Below are 13009 nucleotides of genomic sequence, written 5' to 3'. Positions count from 1 at the left end.
GGAAGTAAGAGGGTTTGTTTCAGTTGACAGAAAGCCCCTTCCACCTGCTGCTCTGCTGTGACATGTACTTAAAGAAGCAAAGAGGAGACATAAAGGTGAAAGTCCACTCAAAATTATCCCCTGTGGGGAATAGGAAGGCTGATGAGTTAGCAAAGCAAGGTGCTTGCAGTGGGCAGGAATGGCAGCTGCACATTAGGGAGGTGGGAAGTCAGAAAGAACAACAGGTTGAGGTTATTGATTTAACTGAGGAGTAGAAGGATGATAAAAAATTTAGGAAAAACAGAAGGAGCGTGCTCGGAAACATACAAAGAGCACAAGGATGTACATGTTAACGATGGAGTAGTCCTGTGTGAGGAAAGTTTGTGGTCCCAGAGGGAGGGAGAAATCAGATGGTCCATTGGTACCATGATCTATGGGGACACCAAAAGCACCCTGGAAAAGAGAAGGAGATGTGTTGGTGGCCTAGGATGAAGGACAACATGGAACACCGTGTCAAGACTTGCTCAATTTGTCCACAATATAATCCTGATAGAAGTGTAAAGGAAGGAGCCCCCCAACATACCACACGAGAGGAGGGGCCTTGGACAATTTACAGATATATTATGTCGGAACTTTGCCACCAACCCCAGGATGGTGCAAGTATCTTGTCATGGTAGATTCTTTCACCAACTGGGTGGAAGCTTTCCCAATTAAGCCTAACACGGCCAAAGCCATGTCAAATACCTTATTGCAAAAGGGTTTTCACTCATCAGGGTTTACCTCAGAATCTAGAATCAGATCAAGGCACACATTTTACAGCCCAAATAATGCAAGATGTCATGGTATTGTTAAGGATCAAGGAGAGATTTCATTTACCCTGTAGACCACAATCTAGTGCAATCGTGGAAAGGAGGAACCGAACATTAAAAAAATATGGTGGCTAAAATAGTGCAACAACATGGAACAACAGGGTCAGTAGTTTTGCTTTATGTACTGATGATAATAAGGAATACAGTGGGCTTCATCGATAGGTTACACTCATGTCCAGAAAAGACATGATAGGTTTGGAGGGCTTGTTTGGATCAGACTTGTGGGAACCTGAATTAGATGGGAATTTGTTGAAAAAGTGGTTACAGTAATTGGTAGAGATAGTGAAAGAGGCCAATTATGTGGCAGCCCATGAACTATGAAAGACAAGGCAGCAGAGTAAGCCTATTTTGACTCAAGAGTCAGTCCCATAGAATTAAGTCCAGGACAAAGTAATGATTGGAATACAATAACCTTCTTAAATCCAAGGTTTGCAGGGCCCTAAGAAATTATAAACGAAGTCCATCAGTATACAGGGTACTGATTTCTCCAGATGAAAATGGATGGTACCACATCACCCAGTTGAAATTGGTGGGGGAGAAGCAGGAATGTTATCATCATTGGCACATATGCCTTTGACTTTTACACAGTACAGCATTTGTAAAACTGGAGTGGAGAGCGAGTTTGCAAAGCTGGTGGGAGCAAAGGATGTTGGGAACGGAGAGGGTGGAGCACTGTGGGAAGGGTGTGGGACAGGGGGCAGAGAAAGAGTGCCAGGGTGAGAATTGGCACGGGGTGCAGACACACCCAGCCCTGAGACACCAGGCAAGGTCATTTGATTCCAAACAAGTGGCTGACTGATCATTCCAGAATGTCTCTCTGGTGCTGCCCGCTCCCTCCCCTCTCCCTTCCCCTGTTCCCAACCAGGATCCTCCTCTCCCTGCCCTCTTCCCACCCTCGGTCCACAATTGAAAACCATATCAGATTCAGGTTTATCATCTCTCACATAGATCATGAAATGTGTTTTTTCTTTTGCGGTAGTAGTACAACCCAATACCTAAAATTACTACAGTACTGTGGAAACATCTGAGGCACTCCAGCTATATAAGTGTGCCAGAAACATTTGCAGAGTACTGTACTACAATGGAAAACAGCCTTAGAGTGCAGAATAAAGTGTTACAGTTACAGAGAGAGTGCAGTGCAGACAGACAATAAGCTGCAAGGCCATGACGTGGTAGATGGACGGAGAGGTCTTCAGTCCATTATATCATACAAGGGCGCTGTTCTATAGTCTTATAACAGCAGGATAGAAACTCTCCCTGAGCCTGGTGGTGAGCTTTGATGATTTTGTACCTTCTCCCAGATGGGAGGGGTGGGGAGAAGAGAGAGTGTACAGGGTGGGTGGGGTTTTTGATGATGTTGGCTGCTTTACTGAGGCAGTGAGAAGTGCAGACAGAGTCTTTGGAAATGTGTGTCACTAATTCCTGTCCCTGACCTTGTAGGTGTGAGTTGCCGGTTTCCAGTCCTAGAGTGGTGTCTGTCGATCTTCCTGAGGATGTGGCTGAAGGAAGATTGAGGTATCTCAAAGTGTGGAAGGAAATGAGAGCCGTGGTTTCACCAGGTACCTTTCTCTTTCTCTGTAATTCCCCTTCTCCCCACTGCCCCGCCGCCTTCTCCCCTGTAATTCCTGATACTCCAAGGCTCCAGATCCACACTCTACATTTATCAATTACCATCCCTCATCAGGCATTTGTTCAGAGTGTGCAACATTTCTGCTTCAAACACACACAACCTGACAAAACAATGCTCTGGAATGCTTCTGGAATCTCCACAACAGGCCCCACCTCCTGCCCCTTGTTGTCATAGAGTCCTACTGTACAGTAGGCCCTTCAGCCCACTCTGGCCATCTACTGTACACTATCCCCACGTCCCACATTCAGCTCATATCCCTCTGTGCCTGGCCTATTCACATGTCTGTCTAAATGTCTCTTAAACCTGGCAATTGTATCTGATCCCACCACTTCCTCTGGGAGAATGTTCCAGATAGCAAGAACTCCCTCTGTGTAAAAAGCTTAGTCCACAGATCACTTTTAAATTTCCTTCCTCTCCCCTTAAGCCTCCACCCTCTTGTTTTTGATCGCACCACCATGGGAAACGCTGCCTGTTCTGATACATTTCCGTTTTGGGTACACATCTCCAGCATCTGCAGCTTAAATAATAAATGTCCACTCGGCCCTGGCCCCTCACGGGCTGCTGTGTCACTGGGAATGGAGCTATCATGGCTTGTCCCGTTTAGCTTTTAAACAGAGAACTGCAGCCACATAAAACATCATAGAATACAGTCAGCTGGGCAGAGGAAGGGGATTGAACTACCCTGTAACAAATAAATCGCTGTGACGTTGTACGGTGTTAAATAGGATGGAGGGAGCAGTGGGAATTGAAATCTCCTCCAGGGGCTCCACACTTTCCGGGCTGAGGGAGGAGACGATGGTCATCACTGTCAGCTCGGACCCTGGCAGTTCCACCTGCTTTTCTTATCATAACTGTTCTCTTTCAGTGCCAGAGCGGCTGACGCTGGACCCGGATACAGCTCACAATAAGCTCATCTTCTCTCAGGATCTGATGAGTGCGAAGTTTGTGACTGTCGGACAAAATCGTCAGGGTCACCCGAAAAGATTTGTAATAAAATTAAATGTTTTGAGTTCACAGGGTTTTCGATGTGGGAGTTACTACTGGGAGGTGTATGTTGGATATAAGTCTGAGTGGGTTGTGGGTGTCTGCAGAGAGTCTGTAGACAGGGATGGACGGCACACCTGCACACCAGCAAAGGAATACTGGGTCATTTATGTCTTTTCTAATTTAATGAAGATGGGAAATGTCATCTCCCATCTGGAAATTAAACCCCGAAAACTGGGGGTTTACCTAGATTACGAGCGGGGCCAAGTGTCATTTTACAATGCTGACAACATGTGTCACATCCACACTTACACAGACAGTTTCACTGAGAAACTTTATCTCATCTTAAATCCATCTGATTACAAAACAGGTGACAACACTGAACCACTCACACTGCTCACCACTTAACACAGTGGGACACGTTCTCCGAGGTCTCAGACGTCTCTGGACCCACTGAGCAGATCTCACTGCACCGATTCTCTGAAATACAACCAGAAAAAGCCAGAGCACTCAGCAGTGGGGGAAACATCGTTAATGTTTCAGGTCCAGACCACCACGTGAGAATTGCTTCTCTACCATTGCTACTGACAGGTGAGGCTGTTTATATTGACGTCTAATCTGTAAATTTGACTCAGTGTCTCCTTCTCAGCTCTCTCTCACACTCTCTCCCACCGACCGCAGTTCAGGCGCACGTGGTGTTGGAATAAAATGAAGTGAACTGTTCTCTAGAATTGTGATATCTGCATCAAGCAATCAGTGTAAAAATGTGCAGATATTCTCCATGTAATAAACATTTGACTTGCAGAGTGAACTGACAGTGTGTCTGTGCTGGTTGAGCTGGGGAAACAGTGAACTGAATGGGAACAAAATGGGAGAAGGAGGTTTGGGTTCAGCTCTGCAGATGGACAGGGAAGCTGTCACCCAGCCTTTTGGGAGATTGCAGCCCAGGTTTCAGCAGAGACATGTTCTTGATCATGTACTTCTCTTGGTGGAATTTGTGAAAGGCAGAGGCTGATCGAATTAAAGAGTGCTCTTTAAAGCCCAGAGAAGCCAAGGTGGAGCTAAGAAAGTCAGTTGATTGGGGTTTGATGATAGACGTTGCCTACTTGAGGCAGTACCTCACGTAAATACTACCAGTGTCGGGGAGGGGAGTGTTAGTGATGCATTGGGCAGAGTCCACTACTCTGCAGCTTCTTACATTCCTGAATGTTCGAATAGCTGTGTCAGACCATAATGCAACCACAGGATACTGTCAACAGGACATTTGTAGATGTTTGTTAAAATGTTTGGTGACAGTCTAACCCTCCTAGTAATGTAAAGTCACTGACTCACCTTCCTTGTGATTGGATTCATGTGCTGAGCTTAGGATCAGTCATCTCGTATGTTACTTGAGGAATTTGAAGTTGCTGACCCTCTCCACTTTGGTGTTCTCACTTGCTGTCTATTTCCCCACCAATGAGGACACCCTTCCACTATCACTTCTGTTGGATCATTTTCTCATTCTCCGTTGAATTATTCAGCCCACCCCTGCCCTGTTGTACCCAAATATTCACCAATAACTGTTTTGCAGTCTGTGTTTCTAATACCCTCACCAGGCTGACTTACCCCTCCACAGTACGGGTAACTTTCCTAATGTAACATGTTAGAGTTGAGGATGGGGAGTGTTCACTGTGTACAGATCTGAAGATGGGCAATTGGACAATAGAAATTGAGAAGATACTCCCCAATTCCCGTAATCAAAGAAACCCCTTACATCAAGATCAACATTAGGTACAATACTGCCACCTGGTGACTGTAGGGAAAATGACCAACCAACCCTCGGCAGCACACACACAAAATGCTAGCAGAATCAGCGGGCCAGACAGCATCTATGGAAAAGAGTAAAGAAACGATGTTTCTGGCCGTGACCTTTCATGAGGGCACAAAGCCCGTCACCACAAGCTCAAAATAATAAGCCGAGGAGTCAAGAGAAACAGCATTACCCAGAGACCGGAGGGTGTCTTTACATGGAGGGTGCAAGCCAGACCCGCTGATAACATCATTGTGGATTAAGAACAGGTGTAGACCATCTGGCCTCTCAGTCCTGTATTGCCGTATTGGCATGTGTCGAGAACAAAGAAGCGGGCAGGAAAGATCATTGTGGACATTGTAAACAGAAACTGGTATTTATGCACACTTTCTTATATGTATTTAACTTCTAACTTTACTGTTTACATAATTCTATATTCTTAACAACAGGAATTCTGCAGATGCTGGAAATTCAAGCAACATACATCAAACGCAGCAGGCCAAGCAGCATCTATAGGAAGAGGCGCAGTCGACGTTTCAGGCCGAGTCCTGACGAAGGGTCTCGGCCTGAAACGTCGACTGCGCCTCTTCCTATAGATGCTGCTTGGCCTGCTGCGTTCACCAGCAACTTTGATGTATGTTGATTCTATATTGTTGCTGTTTTTCTGTTGCGTGTCACGTCCTGACCAACACATCACAGTAAATTCCGAATATATGTAAATGTATCTGGTGAATAAAGTTGTTCCTTGATCAACAGGGTCGTAGTTGATCAGCCAAATTTTCTTGCTACCCAAACATCAGTCTAACTGTGTCTTAAATATTTACATAATGATGTAGCCCCTGTTGCTTCCGTGACTTCCACCGACACAACACTCTCTGGGTTTATAAGACACTGGTGAGGCCTCACCTTGGGTATTGTGAACAGTTTTGCACCCCTCATCTTAGAAAAGATGTGCTGGCATTGGAGAGGGTCCAGAGGAGGTTCTCAAGGATGATTCCAGGAATGAAAGGACTATCATATGAGGAACGTTTGATAGTTCTGGGTCTGTACTCACCGGAATTCAGAAGGATGAGAGGAGGATCTCATTGAAACCTTTCAAATGTTGAAAGGCTTACACAGAGTAGAAGTGGAAAGGATGTTTCCCATGGTGGAAGAGTCTAGGACAAGAGGGCACAGCCTCAGGATAGAGGGGCACCCTTTTAAAACAGAGATGCAGAGAAATATCTTTCGCCAAAGGGTGCTGAATTTGTGGAATTTGTTGCCACAGGCAGCTGTGGAGGCCAGGTCGTTGGGTGCATTTAAGGTAGAGATTGATAGGTTCTTGATTGGACATGGCATCAAAGGTTGCAGGGAGAAGACCGGAAACTGGGGTTGAGGAGGAAAAGAAAAAAGAATCAGCCATGATTGAATGGTGGAGCAGACTCGATGAGCCAGATGGCCTAATTCTGCTCCTATGGCTTATGGTCTAAATACAAGACTGCATTTTCCTAGCCCCTTTCCCCTTCTCAGCTTGCCTCTCAGTGAAGCTAGTTTTAAGATCCAGGTGATTATGGAAGAAATAGATAAAAAGATTATGAAGACACACAGTCCTCTTTTATTGTCATTCAGTAATGCATGCATCCGTTAGTCTTGCGAGACCATGGATGTGTGCCTGGAAAGTCTTCACTCTCCAGGGCACAGGCCTGGGCAAGGTTGTATGGAAGACCATCAGTTGCCCATGCTGCAAGTCTCCCCTCTCCACGACACCAATGTTGTCCAAGGGAAGGGCATTAGGACCCATACAGCTTGGCACCAGTGTCATCACAGAACAATGTGTGATTAAATGCCTTGCTCAAGGACCCAACACTTTGCCTCGGCTGGGGCTCAAACTCACGACCTTCAGGTACCTTAACCACTTGGCCATGTGCTAACTTAGGAAGAAATAGAACAGAACACAGAACAGTATAGTACACTATGGGCCCTTCAGCCCATCATGTTGTACCAACCTAGACAAACCTAGTACACAAATAATCTAACCCCTCCCTCTAATTTTCCCACATCAATGGATTTATTGAAGTGTTTTGTGAATCCCCTTATTGTATCAGCCTCTTCTGGCAAAGTATTCCAGCCACCAACCATTCTCTGTGTCCAGACAGACAGCAGACATCTCCCCTAGACTTTCCACTATTCACCATAAATGGATCTCCTCAGATATTTATCATTGCTGCCCCTGGGGAAAAGGACTGGGATTTGCTGTGCAGAAGATGGGCAGCCTCTGGGCAGCAAGACCCCACAGAATGCAGTGTGGGTATGACCAGGTCTGACAGTAAATAAGTAAATGTTTTGGGGTCAATGCCTGAATTTCCACTGACAGGGAGTCCAGTACTTTGTATCTACTCAGATTAGTAAATCAGCCATTTGCAGGTGATTCTTGGGAATGCAAGGATCTTTGCCGGAGACCAGAATTGAACTAACAACCTGCTTACTGCGATAGTGCCACTGGTCAACCAGCCACACGCCAAACCTTCTCTCTTCATTCTGCACTGTATTTCAATCAGACAATAAAAAGACTGACAGTGACAGGTCCTTTCCAGCTGTACGATGCTGTCCCACAGCAAAATGTAAGCAGCTGACTGTAAATAATAACCACAATGAAAGAAATGTGTGGTAAACCATGTACATAGGTTGTAACTGGGTTACCTGTCTGGACACGCCCCTGTGCTGACTGCCCCTGTGGCTCCTCCCACAGACCCCTGAATAAAGGCAATTGTGCCACTGCTCCTCCCTCAGTCCAGGACAGACATACAGCATGGACGAGGACCCATTTTACTGTTAATAAAAGCCTTTCAGTATTTACACTACTTCCAGTCTTTTGGAGTAATTGATAGTGCATAGAAGGTTGGACTGTTTTCATCACCTGACCTCATTGTTTGACATGAGAAGTTGGAGACTGGGTTCTGTATGTTGTAAAATGTCCAGTGTCACTTGGTTCAAACCTCCATCCAAGCCACCATACATACATACCTTACTGCTCACCCAACCTCTGGGTATTCTTTGGACATGCAAGAGAGTGTATATGCTGGAATCTGTAGTATCTGGATATCTTGTATTCTATATATAAACCATCTGAATCTCTAATATTTATTAGACTCCAGTTGTGTTACTCGCACCCAGATATCCAGCCTTTTATGTAATGAGCTCCTCCGGCCTGTCTGATGAGCCGGAGAGCACTGTGCTCTGAAGGTTACAAACGGCAGCTGAATTTGTAAATTATTCTCTTAACGAGAGTGGTTAATCCCTGGTGTTTTCTGTTTAATCATGTTAAGTTGATTTTGACCAGTATGGACTTGCTGCATCCTGTGATTATTTAAGGAATCCTCGTTTAGAGATTGTTTCGTCTTGTGGGGTCATTCAGTCAAGCCACCGATATTCTGCTGGAATTCCCATGTATGATCTCTTGTTTCCGTCTCTACATTGGACTCTGTCATTGCTTCGGACTTGGGTTCAGTTAATGCCAGACTTCACTATGACAGATTTATATGGATGCCAGCTGAACCCCTTGATTACTTCCCAGTCTGTAGCTCAATCCTGGATATCCATTATCTTATATAGAAAACACCCTGAACCCTGAGATTAGATCCCAGCCTGCAGCCTATGCCAAGGGTCCACTATTCTATATATAACCCACCCTGAACCCATTGATAAGATTCCAGTCTGTAACTCACCCCTGGATATCACAGTTCTGATAAAGTGACTCAGCTGGAAACCTTGACAATTCATTTGCCTGCATAGACGCTGCCTGACCTGATGTGTTGCTCCATCATTTTGAGTGTGTCTTTCTAAAGCAGGGTTCCCATCCAATTTTATGCCTTGAAGCCTCACCATTGACTGAGGGGACCATTGCTGAAGGGAAGCAGCTGTTCTTGTACCTGTTGGTGTGGGATTTCAGACCTCTGTAGCTCCTGTCTGATGGTGACTGTGAGAAGATGACTTGGCCTGGACGATACGGATCATTGACGATAGATGTTGTCTTCTTGAGGCAGTGTCTCATGTAAATACTACCAAAGGTGGAGAGTGATGTGTCCTTGACGCATTGGACAGAGTCACTACTCTGCAGCTTCATACATTCCTGCATGTTCAAATACCTGTATCAGACCATAATGCAACCACAGAAACTGTCAACAGGACATTCGTAGAAGTTTCTTAAAATGCTTGGTGACGGTCTGACCCTCCTAATAAAGTAAAGTCACTGACCCACCTTCATTGTGATTGTATTTAACATGCTGAGCCTAGAATAAGTCATCTCATACATTAACACACAGGAATTTAAAGTTGCTGACCCTCTCCACCCAGAGGGATTTCTCCCTTGTTCTTGATTTTCCCCCCAATGAAGACACCTTTCCAGTATCACTTTTCTAGATCATTTTCTCTTTCACATTTGAATTATTCACCACTACCCCTTCCCCCGCTTCATTGTACCCAAAGATTTCTCAATTACTTTTTTGCAGTCTGTGTTTCTAAAACCCTCACCAGGCTGCCTTATCCCTCCACAGTACAGGTATCTTTCCCAAATTACCTATTGTGTTGGAGCGGAGGATGGGGAGTGTTCACTGTGTACAGATCAGAAGGTGGGCAATTGGACAGTGGATGTTGAGAATATACTTCCCAATTCCCAGTATCTCCAGAATTCCAAATCCCAATATGAAACAGCAGTTATAATGGGTGACTTCAATCTACATGTAGACTGGGTGAACCAAATTGGTAAGGGTGCTGAGGAAGAGGATTTCTTGGAATGTATGCGGGATGGTTTTTTGAACCAACATGTCGAGGAACCGACTAGAGAGCAGGCTATTCTGGACTGGGTTTTGAGCAATGAGGAAGGGTTAATTAGCGATCTTGTCGTGAGAGGCCCCTTGGGTAAGAGTGACCATAATATGGTGGAATTCTTCATTAACATGGAGAGTGACGTAGTTAATTCAGAAACAAAGGTTCTGAACTTAAAGAGGGGTAACTTTGAAGGTATGAGACATGAATTAGCTAAGATAGACTGGCAAATGACACTTCAAGGATTGACGGTGGATATGCAATGGCAGGCATTTAAAGGTTGCATGGATGAACTACAACAATTGTTCATCCCAGTTTGGCAGAAGAATAAATCAAGGAAGGTAGTGCACCCGTGGCTGACAAGAGAAATTAGGGATAGTATCAATTCCAAAGAAGTAGCATACAAATTAGCCAGAGAAAGTGGCTCACCTGAGGACTGGGAGAAATTCAGAGTTCAGCAGAGGAGGACAAAGGGCTTAATTAGGAAGGGGAAAAAAGATTATGAGAGAAAACTGGCAGAGAACATAAAAACGGACTGTAAAAGCTTTTATAGATATGTAAAAAGGAAAAGACTGATAAAGACAAATGTAGGTCCCCTGCAAACAGAAACAGGTGAATTGATTATGGGGAGCAAGGACATGGCAGACCAATTGAATAATTACTTTGGTTCTGTCTTCACTAAGGAGGACATAAATAATCTTCCAGAAATAGTAAGGGACAGAGGGTCCAGTGAGATGGAGGAACTGAGCGTAATACATGTTAGTAGGGAAGTGGTGTTAGGTAAATTGAAGGGATTGAAGGCAGATAAATCCCCAGGGCCAGATGGTCTGCATCCCAGAGTGCTTAAGGAAGTGGCCCAAGAAATAGTGGATGCATTAGTGATAATTTTTCAAAACTCGTTAGATTCTGGACTAGTTCCTGAGGATTGGAGGGTGGCTAATGTAACCCCACTTTTTAAAAAAGGAGGGAGAGAGAAACCGGGGAATTATAGGCCGGTTAGCCTAACGTCGGTGGTGGGGAAACTGCTGGAGTCAGTTATCAAGGATGTGATAACAGCACATTTGGAAAGCGGTGAAATGATCGGACAAAGTCAGCATGGATTTGTGAAAGGAAAATAATGTCTGACGAATCTCATAGAATTTTTTGAGGATGTAACTAGTAGAGTGGATAGGGGAGAACCAGTGGATGTGGTATATTTGGATTTTCAAAAGGCTTTTGACAAGGTCCCACATAGGAGATTAGTGTGCAAACTTAAAGCACACGGTATTGGGGGTAAGGTATTGGTGTGGGTGGAGAATTGGTTAGCAGACAGGAAGCAAAGAGTGGGAATAAACGGGACCTTTTCAGAATGGCAGGCGGTGACTAGTGGGGTACCGCAAGGCTCAGTGCTGGGACCCCAGTTGTTTACAATATATATTAATGACTTGGATGAGGGAATTAAATGCAGCATCTCCAAGTTTGCGGATGACACGAAGCTGGGTGGCAGTGTTAGCAGTGAGGAGGATGCTAAGAGGATGCAGGGTGACTTGGATAGGTTGGGTGAGTGGGCAAACTCATGGCAGATGCAATTTAATGTGGATAAATGTGAAGTTATCCACTTTGGTGGCAAAAATAGGAAAACAGATTATTATCTGAATGGTGGCCGATTAGGAAAAGGGGAGGTGCAACGAGACCTGGGTGTCATTATACACCAGTCATTGAAAGTGGGCATGCAGGTACAGCAGGCGGTGAAAAAGGCGAACGGTATGCTGGCATTTATAGCGAGAGGATTCGAGTACAGGAGCAGGGAGGTACTACTGCAGTTGTACAAGGCCTTGGTGAGACCACACCTGGAGTATTGTGTGCAGTTTTGGTCCCCTAATCTGAGGAAAGACATCTTTGCCATAGAGGGAGTACAAAGAAGGTTCACCAGATTGATTCCTGGGATGGCAGGTCTTTCATATGAAGAAAGACTGGATGAACTGGGCTTGTACTCGTTGGAATTTAGAAGATTGAGGGGGGATCTGATTGAAACGTATAAGATCCTAAAGGGATTGGACAGGCTAGATGCGGGAAGATTGTTCCCGATGTTGGGGAGGTCTAGAACGAGGGGTCACAGTTTGAGGATAGAGGGGAAGCCTTTTAGGACCGAGGTTAGGAAAAACTTCTTCACACAGAGAGTGGTGAATCTGTGGAATTCTCTGCCACAGCAAACTGTTGAGGCCAGTTCATTAGCTATGTTTAAAAGGAAGTTAGATATGGCCCTTGTGGCTACAGGGGTCAGGGGGTATGGAGGGAAGGCTGGGTTCTGAGTTGGATGATCAGCCATGATCATAATAAATGGCGGTGCAGGCTCGAAGGGCCGAATGGCCTACTCCTGCACCTATTTTCTATGTTTCTATGTTTCTAAACACTTCAGATGTCAGCGGATAATGAGCTGATGAACATTGTATTGCACAGATAATGTACCTGTGTGGAGCCTGTAAAACAGGTGGGGTGGGTGTCTGAACACTTCTAAAGGTGAGTCTAAAACTACAGAGATCAATGTCTTCTTACCCCAACCCCCACCACATACACCCCTTGTCTCTGATACCCCTGCCAAGACCCCCCCCCACCCCCGTGTCTCATCTACTCAGTGACAACACCTGCAAACACAACATCTGTCTCCAAAGTTACTGGACGATCATGTCCACAACAACAGTGTTGTCATCTCCACTCTCACCAAGCTACACTGCCCCCCTAGGTTGGAAGTGTTTCATCAAACTCTTATTTTCAAATTCCTCCCACAACATCGCCCCATCACTATCTTGTAATCTCCTCCAGTTCAACAACTCACCGATATCTTCAGACACCCGCACTCTAAGCTCTGGGTTTCCTTCCCACCATCTCTATGCTTCCAACCTCCCTTTCTTCCGACAAGAGGGGAACCTCAATGCCAGTCCCCAACCCCACGCAGGTCTGCGAGCACTGATCTCT

The 13009-nt window shown here is 45.2% G+C and overlaps 1 pseudogene; it reads right to left on the bottom strand.

Moving 5' to 3' along the window:
- LOC134347286 (zinc finger protein RFP-like) overlaps positions 1–13009 on the bottom strand; it is a 62200-nt pseudogene that overhangs the window by 18498 nt on the left and 30693 nt on the right.

Source organism: Mobula hypostoma, chromosome 5, assembly GCF_963921235.1.
Source record: "Mobula hypostoma chromosome 5, sMobHyp1.1, whole genome shotgun sequence".
In the NCBI taxonomy this organism is placed as follows: domain Eukaryota; kingdom Metazoa; phylum Chordata; class Chondrichthyes; order Myliobatiformes; family Myliobatidae; genus Mobula; species Mobula hypostoma.
The sequence above is the reverse complement of the archived record's forward strand: the minus strand, read 5'-3'. Positions and strand labels throughout refer to the sequence as shown.